Source organism: Castor canadensis, chromosome X (assembly GCF_047511655.1).
Source record: "Castor canadensis chromosome X, mCasCan1.hap1v2, whole genome shotgun sequence".
Taxonomy (NCBI): domain Eukaryota; kingdom Metazoa; phylum Chordata; class Mammalia; order Rodentia; family Castoridae; genus Castor; species Castor canadensis.
In genome coordinates this window covers 102,918,902-102,939,844 of record NC_133405.1, presented here as the reverse complement: position 1 = coordinate 102,939,844, position 20,943 = coordinate 102,918,902, and the positions used below count along the sequence as shown (strand labels likewise).

Sequence of the window (20,943 nt, the reverse complement as noted above, 5' to 3'; positions counted from 1 at the left end):
AACGCCATGTGAAGATGAGGCAGACATTAGAGTGATACCTGTACAAGCTAAGGTTTGCCAAATATTGTCAACAAACCACCAGAAGTTAAGAGAGGGACAAGAAACAAATTCTCCTCACAACTTTCAGAAGAAGCCAACCCTGCCAAGTTTAAAACCCTTGATTTTAAACTTTTGACCTCCAGAACTGTGAGACAAAACATTTCTGTTGGATTAAGCCACCCCATTTGTGTTACTTTGTTATAGTAGCCCTAAAAAACTAAAACACATGGGAAATCTTACTTTCCAAATTAAGCTAACTTCACTGTCAACTGACTCTTTTGGGTGATGAGAGTACTAGTTAGTGAGGCTACGCTGGCATTTCTTAGATTATCAGGAGTGCTGGGGTGTCTGTAGAGGGCAGAGGAAGCAGAGGGGGAGTTCCTAACAGTACTGTTTCAGGTGACCTATTGGACTTGGGACACTGGGCATCGGCCTAAGCAGATGTTACATAAGCAGCTGAGTGACTCTAGTAACAAAGCTTCAGGATCAGAGCTGCAACTTTGGAAGTGTAAGCAGCAGAATAAGGGGGCATCTTTTACCATTCAATGCAGAGCAATAAATAATAATGAGGGTATGTGAACAATCTAGAATTTAAGACTAAAGCTTTCTGAGATGTGCATTCAGAAATTAGCCATAGAGTTGGTTTGGTAGCACCTGTCTACAATCCCAGCTACTGGGGAGGCAGAGGTAGGAGGATGGCAGTTCAAGGCCAGCCTGAGCAAAGGTGAGAGACTATCTGAAAAACAAAGTAAAAGAAAAAGGACTGGGGGAGTGGCTCAAGTGGTAGAGTGCTTGCCACAAGCATGAGGCCCTGAGTTCAATTCCCAGTACCACCAAAAAGAAAAGAAGAAGAAAAAGAAATTAGCTGTGACCAAGATTATACAAATTCTGTATTTGATACAAATTCCATAGTATTTTTAGAATATCTGATATTTAAGTCTCTCATTAAACTGTATTCTGTGGTAGGAGGGAGGGAGGAAGGGAAGAACAAGAGGAGAAGATGAAGGGGAGATGAATATGATCAAAGTACTTTATAGATATGCATGAAAATAGAATGATGAAACCTACTAAAATTGTCTAAAAGGGGGAAGGGGATAAAAGAGGAATACAGGAGTAAATCTGATCAAAACACATTATATAAATGTATGGAAATATAGCAATGAAACCCTTTCATACAATTAATATATGCTAATTTAAAAAATAAACTACTCTGAAATTAAAGGATTGCCAATGACATTTGTGTAACTATCCAACTCATCAAGAAATGCTCTGGCTTCAGGGACTTGTCTCTTTTCTCAGTGGTACAGAAAAGCTGGGACACACTTTGACCCAACAAGCTCTATCATCCCAGCTCTGGGGCTCTGGGTCTTTGGGGTTGGAAACCTGTCAAAAGTGTGAACTTGACTGGGAATAGGCCATTAAGAATCATGAGACAAGATGTCCTTCAAGGCTTTAACAACCACTTTCAGTCAAAGGAAGTAGAGCTACAAATCAGTGCTTACATTAAAACGCTGCCTCAACAATCACATGAAAGCAGGCTCTTCTTTTTAAAATCTAAGTTGAAAGACTCTTGTTACGATTATATAGTCCCACCCTAACAGTGTGTAGACCTTGATCCACATAGGGTCACAGACCCATGTTCATTGTCTAGCATATTAGTGTGTGCATGTGTGCGCACGGGCATGCAGAAAACACACGCACGCATGCGCATGCTGAAACTGTGAGCAACACACCTGCCCAATAGCAATTTTTGCATTATGCCTGTAACTATTTTCACTTACGTGTTCCATTTTACTAAAACTTCAAATTTTTTTCTCTTTTAAAACAGAAAGCAGTGGATGGAGTTTACTTTTTTTTTCCCCAAGTTTACTTTTTTTTTCTTTTTGTTGTACCGGAGATTGAATCCAGGGCCTTGCCCATGCTATGCAAACACTCTACCACTTGAGCCACATTCCCAGCCCTAACATTACCATTCTTGGACCATTTCCAAGCACTTTCTAGAAGGGATGCAGTATGTCTCACCCTGGCCCCTGCCTCTCTGAGAAAGGAAGATACCTGTAGATCTGGCTGCAAAGAATTTCCTTCCCCATTTCAGCTGCTCTGTACACCACCTCCTAAGTGTCAGCCCATGGAAATGGCGTTGCCTGGGCTTGTCCCAGGGTCATAGATATTGAAGCTCTGGCAAGATCTCTCCTTTATTTTTCATTCAAAGTCAGGGTTTGAAATTCTCAAGCCTGGAGGAGCTGGGCAGAGCAGGAAAGGTGTGAAGTTGGCAGGAGTAAAATAAAAGCCACAAACATGGGCTGTGGAGAGCTAAAGAGTGTGTCCTGAACAAAAGCACCAAGATCAAATTTGAAGACACTGGAGAGCCAGACCCAATTTGTAAGAGACCTGACCTACAGGCCACCACTGGTTTTGGATTTTTGCTCTAAGCTGCCATCTGGGCCTTATCTCATTATTGGAGATGTGGTTTCAGTAGGAGACAGTATTTTCTTGACCCCTTACTGATTCAAGTCAGCTCCCTGCATGGCTTCAAAGATGGGGCTCTGCCTGTTCCCAAGTAGAGCTCTTTGTAAACGACTGAGGAAATTTCTTGTTTTCCACATACTTCCAAGGTAAGGCTCATTGACCACCCTGAAACCAGTGAATGACTAAATCCTACCCATTTTCTTGGGTTTCCCCCCCCATTCACCCTCACCTCTTGGCTTATTACTTGGACCCAGTATCTGCCCAGAAGCTCAAGTCTAAATCCTGGGTTTCATCCTTGAGTCTTCCTGGTCCCTTAACCCATCGCACCCATAATGCATGACTTGGCTCTTACCTCTTTCTCTTACTCCCCACTCTACACTCTGGCAATATTGAACAATCTCTTCCTTGGTTCTTTCCAGGCCCCGCATTGTTCCAAGTGTTTCCAAGGTTCTGTTCTGCTGAGATTTCACCTAATTCCACTTTACCCCTAAAATACAGCTCAGGTGTCACCTCCTCTAGACAGCTTGGCTTAACCAGCTCCCAGAGTATATCAGGAGTCCCAGTTTGGAGTTTCCACAGCAATGAATACTTTACCTCTTATTGGTTCACCCATAATAAGAAGGAGGAGACCACCAGGGCCCAGGAGAAGGCAAGCCAAGGCAGATAAATCCACAAAAATCTTTTTGGGAGCTCCACAATTTGAAACTTTTCAGTCAAATTATTTTTGGAAAGAGGCTTTTCCTGTTATTTCACACCAACAGACTGGGGATAGGTTGAAATCTTTCCATGTCTGGCCAAAACCCAGTGGTGATTTGATAAAAGACTTAACAGAAAGCCAAAATAAGCTGGCAATGTTTGTGAAGACAAGGCCTCAAATGGAACTCAGATGAAATTACTTATGCTTTTATTAGGTTTGGCCCTTTTTAGAGAACAGTATGCTTTTTTAAAAGGATAATTCTAGATCTCAGTGAGCGGTCCTAAACTCAGTTGTCAGAGTCAATATCAGCAGAGGAGCTGGCACACAAAAATTAACACTACTGCAAACATTCAAAGAAAAACGAAATAGCTATAACTATCGGGGCAAACCATTGCCAGAGTGTCTGTAGCTGAGAGTCATGTTCCGCCTTCATTAGGATATCTGCTCAGTCACCCCAAATTAAAAACAAATCTAGGTGCTTTTAGTTAAGACTCTCTAGATATAATGCTGAGTGGTTAGCCCAGATCCTTGCCAATTCAATTGCTATAATTAATTAAGTTGAATTGACTTTATGCAACTTCAGAAAGGAAAGTTTACTGTATTTTAAGATTTGACATCTCAGCCAGGTGTGATGGAGCATGTCCGACTAAGGCAGGAGGATTGTGAGTTTGAGATCAGGCTGGGCTACATAGTGAGATGAGGCCAACTTGGGATACACAGTGAGACCCTGTCTCAAAAATCAACAAAAAATTAGACATCTTTCAGATTCTGAGTCTGCCATTGACTAGGTGATCAAATTTATTCCCCTCTTTAAATCTACCTATTGCATGGGAAATGCCCAATAAATATCTGTCTAATGAGTAAATGAGTCCAATACCTTAGAAAATATTTGTCTTTGAAGTGAGAACAATTAGGTTCCAAATCCACCCTGTCTCAGGCACTGTGAAATCTTGGACAAGTAATTTCTTTGCTTGCTCTAATTCCAGTTTATAAACAGGGACTATAGGCTGGTGAGGCAGGGTACATTTATAATCCTAGCTCTTGGTAGATAGAGGCAGGAGCATCACGAGTTCAGTTTGAGGCCAATCTGGGCTACAAAGTCAATTCAAGACACACCCCCCCACCACAAGCCGAGCTACATAGCAAGACCCTGTCTCAAAAAACCAAGAGCCGAGGATGTAGCTCAGTGGTAGAGCACTTGCCTAGCATGTACAAGGCCCAGGTTTGATCAATGACTGTAGGAAAAGGTTGAGGGGGGGACTATACCTTCTAGGAAAGGTTAATGCAAAGACTATGTATGCAAAAATATTTACAAATATGGATCTGTTATTATCATATGGTGATGAACAGACTGTGTTTGGGAATTAATGATTCTTCTTCTTCTCCACTTTCATCTCCCTACAAATGCTTATTGCCAATTTAGGGCTTTTTATACCACATCTGTCATCATCCTTTGATTCAATATAGATGATTTATCTAAAGACCAAGTCTTACAATATTGGTATAATCTCCTAGGTTTTAATATTTCTGCAACACACACATAACTAACTCTTAACCCACCCTCTTTCTAATCTATCGTAAAACAAATTAATAACTCATATCACAGATTGGATGAACGTCCATCAACCATATCAGGCAAGAGGTAAGGCCATTTTTCTGTGTTGATAACATTTTAATCATGGACATAGAGCAATCTAGACAGTATCTTTGGCTTAATTTTCATTAGAAAGAATAATGTAACATCATTTTTCTGAAATTAAGACCACTGTATTTGACAGATAACTTCCTGCAATTAAATGAATAATATTTTTGAACCCTGGTGTGTAATTTCCTACTGTCCAAAATGGCTGTTTCATATATGTTCTGTTTAAACTTTTTACAAGACTCCAGTCTGCCCCATTCCTGCTGATGACTGTGTGCTATCTATGGTTTGTATATGGTATGTCCCCAAAGGGTCATGTGTAGGAAGCTTGGTCCCCAGTGTGGTGATGTTGAGGTGGGACCACCTTCATGGGCTCTGCCCCCCATGAAGGGATAAATACTATCCTCAGGGAATAAGTTGGGTTTGGCAGGAGTTGATTCATGTCTGTAAGGGCAAGTTGCTACAAAGAGCAAGTCTGGCTCTTTCTTAGTCTCTTGCTTCCTCTCTTGTCATGTGATCCCCTTCTGCATATTCCTTTTCTATTTTTTTGCCATGTTGTGTTACAGCCAGGTGGGGGGCCTTACTAGGATGCTGGTACCAACCACCAGAATCTTGAGCCAAATAAATTTCTTTACTTTACAAAATATGCGGACTCAGGTATTTTGTTGTGGCAACACAAAATAGACTAACGATACCAGCCTTGCCTTTTGTGAAGAAGATGAAAGAACTATTCATTTATCTTTCCACAATAAGCCCACTTGTACACCTGTGCCTGTATGTGCTGCTTTCCCTTGTGTGACTTAAGCGAAGTGACCTTTCTTTAAGGAAGCCAATCCTCCCTCATTCTCTTTGGATCCTATTCTCCTCTGGGTTTTGATCCTCTAATCATGTCAATTTATCCTCTCCTGGATCATGACCATCAGCCTCTGACCTGTTCTCCCATCTCCAAGAAAAGCTCACTGTGGCCCAACATCTCCTTTCAGATACAACCCCTTCCTTTTGCTTTCCTTTGCAGCACTTCTCCAAAGAATAATCTACATGTGCTCCTCCATTCCACTGAATCAGCGCTGTCAAGGACATCATGATTTTCATGTTGCCAAATCCAGTCTTGGATTAATCTTTGTCCTTAAATTCCTTGTTCTCTGATGGCAGCTTTTCATCACACCCTCCTTCTTGACCTACGATCTTCACTTTGTTTCTGAGTCACTCACTTTCTCAGGCTTCTTCCTCTCTAATTTACACCTTCTCGAACTATTTGGCTGGACCCATCTCTTCTTACCAACCTCTGAGCCCCAGGACTCAGTTCTTGGACATTTTTGTTCTTTTTCTTAAATTCCCAGGTGATTTAATACAAAGTCATGGCCTTAAAGCTTCACATTTGATTTATAAACTGCCAACTTATTTGTGCTTTCAGCTATGTAATAATTATCTCACACTTAACATGTCCCAAACACAGCTCTTGAGTCCCCTCTTCCCAAAACAATTCCTTTCTGGGTTTTCCCATCTCAGTATGGTACCACAGTTCGCCCAGTTGTTCAGGCCAAAATCCAGTTATTTATTTTCCTGACCACTATGCCCTCCAACAGATATACAATGGAGTCAATTCTACTTGAATACAACCATTTCTTAGTGCCTCTACTATTACCGCCTTGGTCCAAGATGAAATCATTGCTTTTGGGGGGCCATTTCAATAGTCTCACAACTTCTTTCACTTTTGCCTCTCTACGATTTCAATTTACACTGCATAAAGTATCTTTTAAAACAAAGTCCAACTCAGGTCACTTCCCTATTTTAAATCTTCCAATGATTCACATTGCAAATGGAAGATCCCAGTCCATTACTTAATGTACAGGACCCCCTGTGACCTTACTCTTGCCCACTTTTCTTTCCATTCCACACCAGTCACATTGATTTTCTCTCTGTTGCTTGAGCATGCAAAGTTTGCTCCCATTTTAGGGCTTTGGAATAATTATTCCAACCTGCTGTAACACTCTCCCCCTGAAATTATGTGTTTGCCACTACAGATTTCAGCTCACATCTCACCTCTAAGGAGGACTCTGCTCCATCACCCCACTCTATTGTATTTTTCGTGGGTTACTCACCACCAGCAGTACTTTGTAGGCAAGTAAGTATCTTGTTGATTCATTGAGAAGATGAAGAGCAGCTCATTTTGCACAGAACTTACTCTGGTGGGCCCATCAGGATGCATTTTGACTCAAAATCTAACATACCACAAAACCAATTTATGTCAAGGTGACATTAAATGTAGCATCACAGGTATCTTTCAAGTTTTTCAATCCCAAATTTTCTTCTCCAATGTCTTCCTAATTACAGATTTAATACAAAAAAAATTTCAAGGAAAAAATTTAAAGTACCAATGCAGAAATGTAGTCTTCTACCTAGACAAGGACTCAAAGCAGGCCCTCAAATATCAACAGCACATCAATTCTGCAACTTGTTTGCCTACTGTCTAAAGTCTGAAGAGTTCCCTTTAATCCATAATATCATTTGGGACACTTGTCAGAAAAATTAAAACACTCCCTCTGCTGAAAGTCTTTTGAGCACTCAAAATTTTAGAGTTTTTATGAGTTATTAATTCCTCTGAGGCATGTGAAAAGTCTATGTGTGTAGTGTTAGATTGGTGAAAATAAAGATACTTGGTCTATGGTGTTCTAGCTACATACAGAAATTTCTTATATACTAAGTGTGTTTTGATATTATATTTCATCTGAAATGTCAGATCTGTACAAGCCTGTATATGTGTTTGCACGTGTGTGTTTAGATACTTTAAACAAATTCTGTACTCCCAAGCTTTGCACCTAGCCCCAAGCTGTCATATCAGTCAGCACTCCAAGTTGAAAGGTGAAGCCACCTCTCATGGGAGAGGCCAATTCCACCCCACTGAAGGGAGGTGTAATCCAGATCCAAGAAACCCTTCTAGACAAAGGAGCAAGTCTTTTGCCAATGGAAAATGGCAATGCTACCACTCACACCCACAGCTGCAAAAATACAACATTTTGAAGGTCTTGAGTGGCAAAATTCTAAATCCAGAAAGTTATGCTGTGATGTTATGTTTTGCCTCTTTGTTCCTCTGGGTCTGTGTTTGACTCCATGAGCCTTTGTTTCTGGAGCTCCTCTACTCTGTGTTGTGTCTTTGTGGGATCCCTATGCATGTTCCCAGCTGTGTCTTACCATGTCCATCTGCAGCCTGTACTTTCCCAGTTCCTTTGCCTCTCTTAACTGACTTAAATTCAAAGCCAATAAATATTTGTTGATTTTCACGTTTGTTGGCTTGTTTGAAAATATATAGAGCTTTGGGAGTCATCTTAGTAAATGTGAGGTTTTATTTTGTCCTGTTTTTGTTGTTGTTGTCATTGTTTTTGCAGTGCTGGGATGGAACCCAGTGCCACGAGAATGCTAGAGAACTGCTGTATCGCTGAACCACATCCAAGTCCTAAAGTTGAGGTTCAAAACCACTGAGTTCCCCTGAAGGTTTGTGAAAGTAGTAGAATCACAAAACAAATTTTACACAGAATAATACTACATAGTAAACATGTTCAAGGAAGCCTACTTATTGGATTAGGCCATTTTAATTGCAGTATCAGGAATCACCTGTAGCTGTGGCCACACACCTGGATGTGAAATCTGAACACACAGTGGTTAGGAGGCTCACAGAAAACAGTACATTTTCTGGAAAGACATACGGGCTCTCAAGGGCAGACAGAGCAATTCAACTGCTTGGCTAAAGTGTTTTTAGTATTAGTTGCCTATCTGTTCAGAAACAAACATAAATCAATACTGGTTTATTCAAAATGAAGAATAGATTCTATCCTGTATTCAAACTGCAAGTCAAGAAAAAATAAAGAATAATTCTCTCAGAAAATATAATTGAATTATTCATAGACACTAGAAAAATATTTGACTTTGCTAATAACTAAAAGGAAAAACTACCAGATCCACCTCTCTGTTTGAGAGTATCACTTTAGCTCTCAATTTGAGAAAGACTGAGAAAACAGATGATAAGAAACCTCCCAGCAGTGTGATGACACAAAGCTTCCTGGAGGAGGAATTAGGAAAACTCTTGGAAAACACAATTTGGCAGTGTTTGTCCTCAAATTTTTAAATTGGAAATTAGGACTTTATGATTCAACTTTAAGGAAATAATGCCAAATACAGAAAAAGTAATTATTACTAAATATCTTTAGTGCAGTCATTTATAATAAAAACACACATGCATAACACATAACATCCTATAGTCCGCCACTAGTTAAGTAAGCTGTGCTATGTCTTCTTGGATGTCACTTAAATTATGTTCATAAATACTGTAATAATATGGAAAATGTTTGTACTATACTATCAGGTGAAAAGATATAAAATTGTGTCCATAATAAAACTACAAATACAAACATGTAACATGTTCACACACACACACAGAGACAAACAAATTTATTAATCGAGGTTGGAAGAAAATATAACCAAATGTTAATGGTGGCTGTCTTTGAATGGTTGGAGTTTAAAATGAACTTGTAAAAATAATTCATCCAGTGGCTGGAGGTGTAAGCTTACTAGTAGAGAACTTAGTGAGCTTACTGAGCATACACTGGGCCCTGGGTTCCATCCCCAGCACCACGACACACGCGCACACACACACACACACACAAACACAAATTATCCAGAATTAGTCCCCCAAACCCTCTCTAATCATGATTCGCGTGAACAATTTCATTTACTGCACTATTTCCTGTATTATCCATCTAAATAATCAACTTTTCTTCATATATTTATGTTTTTAGAGACCTAAATTTAAGCAGTTAGAGTCACATAATTACAAATTTTCTCTATAAATCAAATTCTATCTTCCTTTATATCACCTTCCTATTTCAGAAAAAAATGGATGCGAGTAGATTGATAGAAATGCTTTCCCAAAGGTCAACTGTATATAAAATTAAATAAAAACACATTCGACTTCTTGATATTTTATGAAATTTACTTCAATTACAACCTAATGATCAGAGCGGGAATGGAGAGAAGGGTGCCCATTATTTTTTCAAGGCAAGGGGGCTGTTTCCCATAATTACTTTTTCTTTAACACCACCAATACATCTTTATTAGATTACTGTAAACTTTGGAATTCAGTAACACTGTTTATATTGTGCTTTTTAAACTGATGAATACAATGTAATTATTGTTCACCAATTAAGGGATTGAACTTGGCGTCCTCATCTGTAACTCCAGGCTCAGGGTGTAACAAAAATGCCACAGCATTCACATGACAGCTGTGACTAAGGAAAATACTTATTATATGTTAAACATAATATCTAAAAATATATATTCATGTAAATATACACATTGTACATACGTGCGTCCATTTAAATATACATGCAGGTTTTCTTTAATCTGGGTTTTCACGAGAATGTTGGGGTGTTTTGTTTATTTTGTAAACATAAATATATATACACATTAGCCACATGCATATATTATCTGTTACATCTATACAATATCACTTATCACATACCCGTTGTTAAGAATAATCATCTTTAGTTATTACTGTGTTTTCCCCTCATTGGTCTCCCCAGTGTCATTTATGAATGGAAAACTGAAGTTTGTCTGAATTTCCACTCAGTTTCCATGTCATTCTGGAAACATCTTGTTTCACACTGCTTCCTAGGTATGTCTATAGTCAGGGCATAATTCGGCAAAACGATCACTTCAAACAATAGATGGACAAACAGCGCTGTGATGAATTGGTTTCTCCCTGCCAATATGAGGTCTTATTTGGAATTTGGGCTTAGCTACAAAGAAGAGGCTTAGGTTTGATTATTAGGCCAACACTCAAGATGGCTGAGTCAGCTCTTAAAGGATGGAAGTGGTGTGGTTCTGCATGGTTTATGGGTGCCATGTCTCTACTTAGCCTTTGGACACCTAAGTAAGGTCATAACTGGGTCAGTCTTAGGGCAGTATCTTGCCTGAAGAAGCAAAGCTGGTTAAGAGTTTTCTCCAATGAATCTCTTCTAGCCCCAACCATCTAGAAAAAGCAAACAGGAGAAAAGCAGACAGCTCAGTAAGACAGGGACCTCTACCCTCTTTCCAGAAGACAAAACAGAAAAATGACTTTTCTGATATTTCCAGTAAAACATTGCAGACCATATATTTTAATCTTAAGAATATGTTATTCAAAAGCTTAAACAGAGTAATCCCAGTACCCAGGAGGCTAAAGCAGGAGGATCAAGAGTTCAAGGCCAGCCTGAACTACAACAACAAAACAAAACTTAAACATAAAGTTACCATATGACCTAGCAATTCCCCACCCCAGGTATAGACACCCAAGGGAAATGAAAACAAGTACACATAAAAACTTGTCTACAAATGTTTATGGTAGCAGTATTCATTATAGCCCCAAAGTGGAAACACCTAATGTCTATCAACTAATAAATAGACAAATATGGTTTATCTATACAATGGAATATTATTTGGCCTTAAAAAGGAAGCCAGGGATAGAAGACCACACAGTGGTGATTCCATTTATATGCAATGTCCGGCATAGGCAAATCTATAGAGACAGGAAGTAAATTAGTGGCTGCCAGGGGTGGGGTTCAAGGAATGATTCCTAATGAGCACAGGGCTTCTTTTGTGGGGGGGCAGGGACAAAAATGTTAAAAATTACATTAGAGTGATAATCACACAGTCTTGTGAATATATTAAAAACAAATTAATTGGACACTTTAAATGAGTGGGTTGGATGTGAATGATATCTCCATAAAGCTATTATTTTAAAAGTCTTAAAAAGATAAAAATTTAGAACTCAATAAAATTATTATTGATATCATTACTTCTTCAAGTTATTTGAAGGTAGTTTTGTTTTGGTTTGGGTTTTTTGTCTTATTCTGTTTTGGTTTGGGGGTTTTTGAGACAGAGTCTCTATGTAGCTCAGGTTGGCCTTGAACTCATCATCTTCTTGGCTTGGCCTCTCAAGTGCTAGGATTACAGGCATGCAATACCACACCCGGTCCTTTGGAAATGTTAATGAAAGATGTAGCAGGCATTGTTGATCTCCCATCCATATTCTTTCCTCGTTCACATTTCTTTTTCCTTTGGTGGCACTGGGGTTTGAACTCAGGGCCTCCTGCTTGCTAGGTAGGCACTCTACCACTTGAGTTACACCACCAGCCCTCTCATTCGGTTTTATAGGCAACCATTGCTTCCTGGAACTCCTGAGACTCAGTGAGCAAGGGCATTTTACCTGACCACAGACTCCTCTGAGCCTATTAAATCCCACAGCCTCCCTTTCCCTGCACACACCTCAGTGGGGGTACTGAGGAGGATCCTACAATGTCTTCATCAGTTCCCCCACAGGACTGAGCTCCAGGCTTTATTCAAGCCTGGATTCACCCTTGATTCATTTGCTTCCTTGCCTGCTCACCTCTCTTCTGCTCTAGTGGCCCTACTAGTGCCAGCTGGGCCCCACCTCCCAAATAAATGACTTGCACTCAAATCTTTGTCTCAGGATCTGCTTGTAGGAGAACCCAAACCAAGATACCTGTTTCTCATTCTCCTCAAACATTAAATTCCTACCTTGCCCTATTACAAAGACCTGAAATGATAAGTGGTCAAGTCATTAAAGGAATATTTCATGTTCTCTGTTTAGTCAACACATGGGGACAGATTTGGAAAAGGAATATTTCATGTTCTCTGTTTAGTCAACACATGGGGACAGATTTGGAATTCGATTTGGTTGACTTGTGTTGAAAACTAACACTGAATTTCCCCAAATCATTATACAAACTGCAATGGACTTTCAAAAGACTGAGTATATAGACCAGACTGTAGAAATGTGGTGACCTATGGAGCAGGGGTCTTTGGAGCCACTGCCTCTCTCTGGGGGCTCAGCCCTACTAGTGGAGAAGGAGCAGCTCCCAGTGCAGCATGGGGAATGGACAAATGGAGTGTCTCCATGGAAACACCATCAACGGATTAGGAGAGGAGAATAGGGACTGGAAGCCCATTGAAGGTTCCAGAATTAGCCCTGTTAGTGAGTAGGGAGCCCTTTGTGTTCTCTGGGGTTTAGTTTGAATGATGATCTTACTCAGAGGGAAAGAAACGTGTATGCCACAGACATGCCACTATCAAAAAGTCAAAAGCACAAAATCATAGAGTGTCTGCTTTGTACACGTGAAGCCCTGGTTTCAAACCCCAGTCCCACCAAAAAAAAAAAAAAGCATAAAATCAGGAAACTTTGTTGGAACTCTCACATATTTAATTTTTGCTGAAGTTTGGTGGGAATACTCAGATTCTTTCTGAAAACAATGAACCTTATATGTTAGCAAAAACCAACCAACCAGCAAAACCTTATGATGGACATAATGTTACCTGATTGTTTTGTCTGAGGTTTTTATATTTTCTAAGATATGTCATCCTCCTACTGTGTGTGTGTGTGTGTGTGTGTGTGTCTTTCAATCAGGAAGGCAGTCCTAAAAAGGCATGAGGGGCATTCTGAAGTGATGGAAATTTTCTGTGTTGCCATTGTTGTAATGGTTCTACCTCCTAGTTTATATTTTATTATTAATATTTTTGGCAGTACTGGGGTTTGAACTCAAGGCTTCATGCTTGCTAAGCATGAGCTCTAACACCTAAGCCATGCCTCTAGCCCTTTTTGGTTTTGTTATTAAGGAGATTGGTTCTCTCTTTTTGCCCAGGCTGGCCTGGACCACGATCCTTCTGTTTTATGCTTCTTGCTGGCATGACAGATATGTACTACCATACAGATCTTTTTTCCACTGAGATGGGGTCTCAAGAACTTTTTTACTCAGGCTGGCCTGGCACTACAATTCTCCCAATCTCAGCCTCCTGCAGCAGCCTGGGATGACAAGTGTGAGCCACCACGCCCAGCTACTGGTTGAGATGGGGTCTCCCCTGGGGCTGACCTGGAACTGTGATCTTCCCTATCTCAGCCTCCCAAATAGCTAAGATTAGAAGTGAAACACCTCCACCAGCTGTCCTAGTATATATTTTAAATGACTCCCCTGATCCACAACCCTTGGGACCAAATGCATTTCACAACTGTGAATTTTTGCAGATTTGAGAGACACAGTACGGCACATTTGTGCACATTATATAACAGCCTTAGTGAGAACTGAGACAACCACATAAGAACGGCTTGCATTCTTATGTCTGCAGTAAAATATGCCTAGTCATAAACTAGGTACATCAGTTCTAGTCAAATTTTACTGGAAACTCCAGAAAATACTTGCAATTTTCAAAGCTCTGGGAGTTTGAGAAATGCAGATAAGAGACTGTGGCCTGTATTGTGGTGGATTAGAGCCATAGCTGCCATCAAATTACTGTTGAGAACATGGACATAAAAAAAATGGGACAAAAAGATTCAGGGAAAATGAGGGCCGTCCCTTCATTATAAATACAATCTTCCTGGCCAATTAGGTAGTTTCAAAACAACTGTGACTAAAAGACACTTTTCGAACTACATTAAAGTAACTCAGAAAAGAGTAATAACCCAGAATGTTCTAAATGCAATTCAAAACTCAAAGTTCTAAATTTGTTTCTCTTTCCTTTTTTTAGCATTTTTATTAGCATAGTCTAGTTGTACAGGAGGATTTGTTGTGTCATTTCCATATGTGCTTACAATGTACTTTGGTTAGTTTCCTCCCTTCCATCATTCTCTTTCATTCCTCCCCCCACTTCTTAAAACAATTATAACCAATTTCATTGCTCTAGTCTCATACAAACATATAAAGTGCATCAGCCATCTTCACCCTCTCTCTTCGCACTAGTACCCACCACCAAACAGAACCTGTTTTACATTCCTGTCCTTTTTTTAAAGTGTATATTCATTTTTCAGAGTGATTTCGTTATGGTATTTCACACACGAATATATCATACTTTAATCAGAATAACCCCTCTATTATTCTCTCTTTCTCTATTCCCCCCGCCCTCCCACACTCCTATTACTCAACAGCTTTTCTAAAAAAGAGATTCAAAAGGACTGGGGATGTAGCTCAGTGATAGAGTGCTTGACTAGCATATGTAAGGCCTTGGGTTCAATACTCAGCTCCACCAGAAAAAAAAAAATTCAGTGAACCAATCAACACTTATCATGAACCTACGGGTACTGTGCAGATGGTGAAGAAGGCAGACATAGTGTCTGCTCTCCTGGATATTATAGTAGGGGAGGGCAGAAAAGATGGGGAACAAGATGCCATAGGAAGGTAGAATTGAGGGGTACAATGTAGTTTGCCTGCGTTTGTCAGATAAGGAAACTCAAAAAAGTGAGTCTTAAAATAAATTCAGAAGGATGATCAAAAGTCACCTGAGTCAGAGTTGATAGGGAAGAGAGCTAGGAAGAGATTCCATGTGGGAGAAAACCAAGTACCAAAGCCAGAGAACTTGAAAGTGACCAGTGTGGCTGCAGAACCAAAGGAAGAAATCAAGAGGAGACAAGGATTCTGAGGCAGTATATCTGGGCCACAATCATAATTTCTGATTTCATTCTGGGGTAAGAGTTTGAAGCAGAGACATAACCTCAAAAGATTTATACTTCAGAAAAATTATCCTTCTAGGAGAAGTGTGGAAGGCTCCATCCCAGGCTTAATCACTTAGGATAACATGGCTTACCTGGGTGAGGGGGTGTGCAAAGGTCAGTACAGTAATTACTTGTGTTTTACCATTAAAAGCCCATTGTTTATTTTAATGAAAGAATGGATTGGAACCTTGAAGACATTATGTTAAGTGAAGTAAGCCAGACACAAAAGACAAATACTGTACAATTCCACTCATATATAGACCTAGTACAGTCAAAATTATAGAGGCAGAAAGTAGCATGGTGGCTGTAGGGGAGAAATAGGGTCAGAGTCCAAGGTTAGCTGGGAAGATGAAAAAGTTCTGGAGATTGATGGTGGTGATGGTGAACATCAATGTGAATACACTTAAGCCTCTGAATCGTGCTTTTAGAAATGGCTAAAATTGTAAGTTTTATGCTACATTTATTTTATCACAATGAAAAATGGATCGGGGCTGGTGGAGTGGCTCAAGTGGTAGAGTGCCTGCCTAGCAGGTGTGAGGCCCTGAGTTCAAACCCCAGTAGGTCAAAAAATAAAAAATAGACAGACTGGAGAAAGGTGACGGGGCATAAATGAGCAGATTCTGGGATTCACAGCGGTCCACGTGAGGATCCCCAGATCCAAAAAAGGCACAGGGACAGGGAGGTGGACAGGTTTGAGGTATATTTTGAAATTTGAACTTTAGAAATAATAAGAGAAGACAAGAAGAATGTTTCTAGAATAATTAGGTCTTGGTTTGAGTTGCTTCCAAAGCAGACCCTGAGATAAGGATTTGGATACAACTAGTTTATTTGGGAGGTGATCTCAAGAAGCCATGGTAGAGCTGGAGAGTCGAGACGAAGGAAGACAGCCAATAAAGGAAGCAGTGTTGAGCAGATTGCCACTGTGGGCAACTGTGGGGACATCTCAGAGACTGGCACACACCTCAGTTATTTTATGTAAGAGGTAAGGACACCATTAAATCATGTCAGTCGTAGGCTGATGGCTGCCCCTGGGGGCATTAGGCCCACCCCCGCTGCTGGCTGCCACAGGTATGGCTAAGAGGACCTCCAGTGGGTAGAGAAAGTCATAAGGAAAGACCTGCAGCAGACACAAGGCTTAAGTTCACGTGTATGGGAATGAGAACCTAGGGGAGCTGCAGGACCCCTACAATGTGTGCTACAATGTCAACGCTCTTGGCTTGCAAACTGGCCTGAGGGTGGTTCCATTTCCAAAACAGGAAACACTGTAAGCTAAGCAAGTAGGAGTGGGCAAAGGAGATTGAGGGAGGGAGCAGCTAGAGATTTCAGAGGGAAGCAGGAAATTGGTATCATGGGAGCGACAAGGAGCCGTGATGTTTCCAGTGCCAACGAGTACACAGCATGAGCTGCTGGAAAATCTTTTCTTGAACAATGGGAATGATTTTGACAAAAAAAAAGTCTTAGTTAAATACCAGCTTCTAGGGTTCAAACACTCCCATACTGCACTGTACACAAGCCTCAGATGGCATAGAGAAAACAATATTCAGGTAGACAACAGTGTGAGATAGATAGAAGTTCCCAATCTTGTTTCCACATTCCACCTCTTTCTGAGATGATTACAAAGACTATGAAATATATATATATATATATATATATATGGATATTGTTGTTTGCACATGCATTGTTTATTCTTCACACATAGCTGCAATTATATTAGCAGAAAGATGGAACAAGCTCTCTTTTATAAAGTTACCTGCAGACATCACTTTTCAGTCTCACTGAGGTCTCTGTCCACTGTGAAAACTCTGCTAAAAATTCTGTATAGAATGCATTAATGTGAAGACTGGTTTAAATTCTAAGTGCTAATGCTTTTTTTCTTCAAATCTCTGTTTTCTAAGAAAAAGTATTTAAACATCTTAACACACATCTATATTCACTGGAAATTTAAACTTCATTAATGCATTTCAATTTTAAAGATAGGTTTTTAATTTGTTCTTGAACAATCTTTAAACCTACAAAGTCTTTTCAGGGGAATTGATATTTGGGGAAGGAAGTCAGATTGGAAAGACAGTCGTCCAGTGAAATATACCTTTAAAAGAGATCAATAGGAGGAAAAATCGCTTTCTCACTTTTATAATCTTCTCATAGTCCACAAACTGAAATCCAGAACTAAAATAAAGCACATCCCCCAATGACTTTTCTTCTACACACAAAATGCCTGCTCTACCTTCCTGTCATCTCAAACCAGTCCACCTAAAGCTTAATATTGTGGACTGGCAGACTGATTTATCTGCAGACAACTCATTTCCCCCTGGGACACATTCTCCATGAAATCAGAGAGGAAAAAATGAGGGAAGAGCAGCAGAACACAGGCAGTGCCTTTTGGACAGTCTGCCTTTTATTAACTAGGACCAAGTGATTTCCCCTCAGATATTGCCCGTTCCTGTGTGCAGCCATATTTCTGATTAACATAAAAGGCATGTGTGACAGTCTACTTACTTCTCCCAAAGCTAGAAATATCACATCACCCATGAGTAAAATTTTTAAGAAGCTAGCCGAAGACAGAGTACTTGAAAACCTGAACCAAGCAGATCTTAGCTCCTATTCTGACTTTATCCAAAGGCAAGCTCTTTCATGGTACCAAGAGGCTTTTATTTGAAAAGGACATTATTTTGATTGAGCCAAGGATAAACAAGCACAGGAAATGTAATGTCACATCGCTTCATGTGTGCATGCACACATGTTAAACTAGAACTGTTTTCTGATTGTTCATCCCCAGCAACTAGCCCACAGAAGGCATGCAGCTCATGTTTTCTAAATGGAAGGCTAGTGAAAGATAGGAATAGAAAATGCTGCCAGCCAAGATTCAGGTAGATAGTAAATACAACAGACTGAATAACTGGATTAAAAACTATCCCATAATTTCCTTCTATACACACATCCATAAATAATGTGTCTTTTCATTTTCAATCTTCACCAGAATCCTCAAAGTGATAGACAGTGTAATACTAACAGTTTAGCTCCATGAAGTTTGGTTTGGTGGGGCATGGGAAGGCTAGGACAACCCCCTCCATCTCTCTCTCTCTCTCTCTCTCTCTCTCTCTCTCTCTCTCTCAATCTCTCTTTCAGTTTGCTATGGACTAGTTCCATGTGTTCCCAATGGACTTTAAATAATGCTGAATTATACAGTCCCTACCTTCTTCTATATATTTTCCTAATCATGTTCCAGAAAATGAGCCAGTAGGTAAAGTTCGTCTCTCCCAGCTACTTCACACCGCTGGACTCTAAGTACCTTGTTTTGGTGCCCCTCCCCATCCTGCTGTCCATCACTTACACAAGTCACTAATTAAGGGGTACAATTTTAATACACACCAGTATTTAGAATATCCCAGCCCCAAGGTGTATGATTCCTGATTTTCTCAAGCTACCAGAGAGGCCTATCCATTGTCTCCAAACTTAGACCTCGATAGTTATCTCCTTTGCCCAACTATAAAACCAACAGCTCATTTAGTTTTTTTTTAAGACATTGTTTTTTTTCTAGCTCTTAAGTCATTTGGTTGAATCACTCAGAGGATTATTATCTCAAGGCCTGATGATCCAAAATGTTATGGATGTGAGCTGAGGGTGTAGCACAGTGGCAGAACAGGTGTTTATCATTCGCAAGGCCCTCAGTTCCATCCCTAGCACTAGCACAGAAAAAGACTGCCATGGTCATTTTCAAGAAGTATACTCAAAAGGCTACCTGTCAAAATCTTAACGGTACATTCTCTCACAACCATAATCATCTATCCTTGTAGCTCATTTGCTCAAGTCCTCCAAATATAAATATCCCTCAACCAGGCAAAGACCTCCCAATCTATTAGCCACTGTATTGGAACATGCCAATCAGCTAGCATCCTCACAACCTTACTTTCTCCTTTGTCCATCTGGGATTCTATAGCAATTTTTATAGTCACTTCCAGTATCTTCAACTCCCTGTCAGAAAACCTATAGGAAACTGCATAAAATGGAGGCAGGCTCAGGGGAAGAAATAGGGAGATGTACCAACAGTGCTATTTTTCCAGGAACGAAGATTCTAAGCTGGATCCAAAATGGTGGTCTAAGAGAGACCTCTGAGCTTCTTCATCCAGTCTTCACAGATTAGGGTTACCTGTTTCATTATTTCTCCCTCGGCTACACTACCAAAAGTTTCTCCAATAAAGGAAAAAATCCTTACTTGTAATGGTTCCAGATCAACAGATCAAAGGCCTTGAATCTTTATTCTAAATCAGCCCACAGAATGGTGAGAGAAGAATGGATTCCCTGGAGCACATTTGGGCCAAGGTAGTGATCAGCCTCCACCTTCCACGCTTGTTTTGGGGATTCTAAGAGCATCAAAGAGAGGCTATCCAAAACTAATGAGGCTAAGCACCCTCCTGGGCCCTATTGGCTCCTTGTGTCCTTGATGTAAAAGGCCTCACCCTTCAGTGGCTTCTGCCTTCAATTGTCTAAAGTTTCATGATAAGAACATTTTGTGACAGGCACAGCAAAAACACTCTGCAGTCATTGTCTCTCTAGATTGTATCTCTGGCAAGCAGCCTCAGAGAGAGATCTGCCTGTAAAAGCTTTCCCAAGGTTAAACATGTGTGATGAAGCAGGGGAAACAGGAGTAGAGGGTGCTCCTGTTCAACAGTGACTCAATCACAACAGAGAAATCAGGCCATCCTGCAGGGAGCTCCAAAGCTGAGATGACGCTTCAGGGTCATCCTGGAGTGAGGCAAGGCCAGGCCTTCATGGCTGCACACTGGTTGCAAGATGGCTACAGGAAGAGGCATACGCTCTGGTAAGTCGGTTCCCTTCAGGCAAGGGTAATTTCCAGAGAAGGTCTCAGCTGCGAACCAGCAGAAGCCCATACCCTCAGCAGGCTCCAGCCACCTACTACGTCCGCCATGCAGTACACTGTCAATTTCAGACCAACAGGAAGCAAAGCCTGAAATTTCAACACCCTATGTATCTTACAGCATTAATTTAAACTTCAATTACTTAAAGCTATATTTTTATTTTATTTTTTGAGACAGTCTCACTATGTAGCCCAGGCTAGCCTCAAACTCAAAAGGCCTCAGTCTCCTGAGTGCTGGGATTACAGGCCTGAGCCACTACACCAGGTTTTTTAAAAGTTATATTTGAAGGAATAATATTTGAATTGGCTGGTAATCTCTTCAGTAAATCCTGTTGCCAAATTATCCTCCATGGCCTCTGAGGCCCTTGAAGTGAAGCTGTTATCTTCTCCGCTGTCTCTTCTAAACCAGATAAAAGTGTCGTTCTCAGTACCCACCACCCCTCAGGGTGTTCACCAGTACATGTGTGCCTCCCTCCGCTGGATGTACCCCTCAAAGGTGGGCACATTATTACCTATCTGTATGACCTCACACCAAATCCAGTGTTTGGTAAATAGTGTACTCAATAAGAGTTCATTTATTTATGTATTATTATGTAGGGGGTTGGGGAGTGTTTCGACAGGGTCTCACTGTGTAGCCCAGGCTTGCCTCCAACCCACGATCCTCCTGTCCCGGCATCCAGAACGTG

At 40.5% G+C, this 20,943-nt stretch overlaps 1 protein-coding gene and 1 non-coding gene across 2 annotated transcripts in view; both read right to left on the bottom strand.

The window, feature by feature from the left end:
- Positions 1-20,943, bottom strand: part of Maob (monoamine oxidase B) — a 113,115-nt gene that overhangs the window by 79,787 nt on the left and 12,385 nt on the right. The window lies entirely within an intron of this gene.
- Positions 11,940-12,012, bottom strand: Trnaa-agc (transfer RNA alanine (anticodon AGC)). Its single transcript has one exon. It is a non-coding gene; the product is annotated as a tRNA-Ala (tRNA).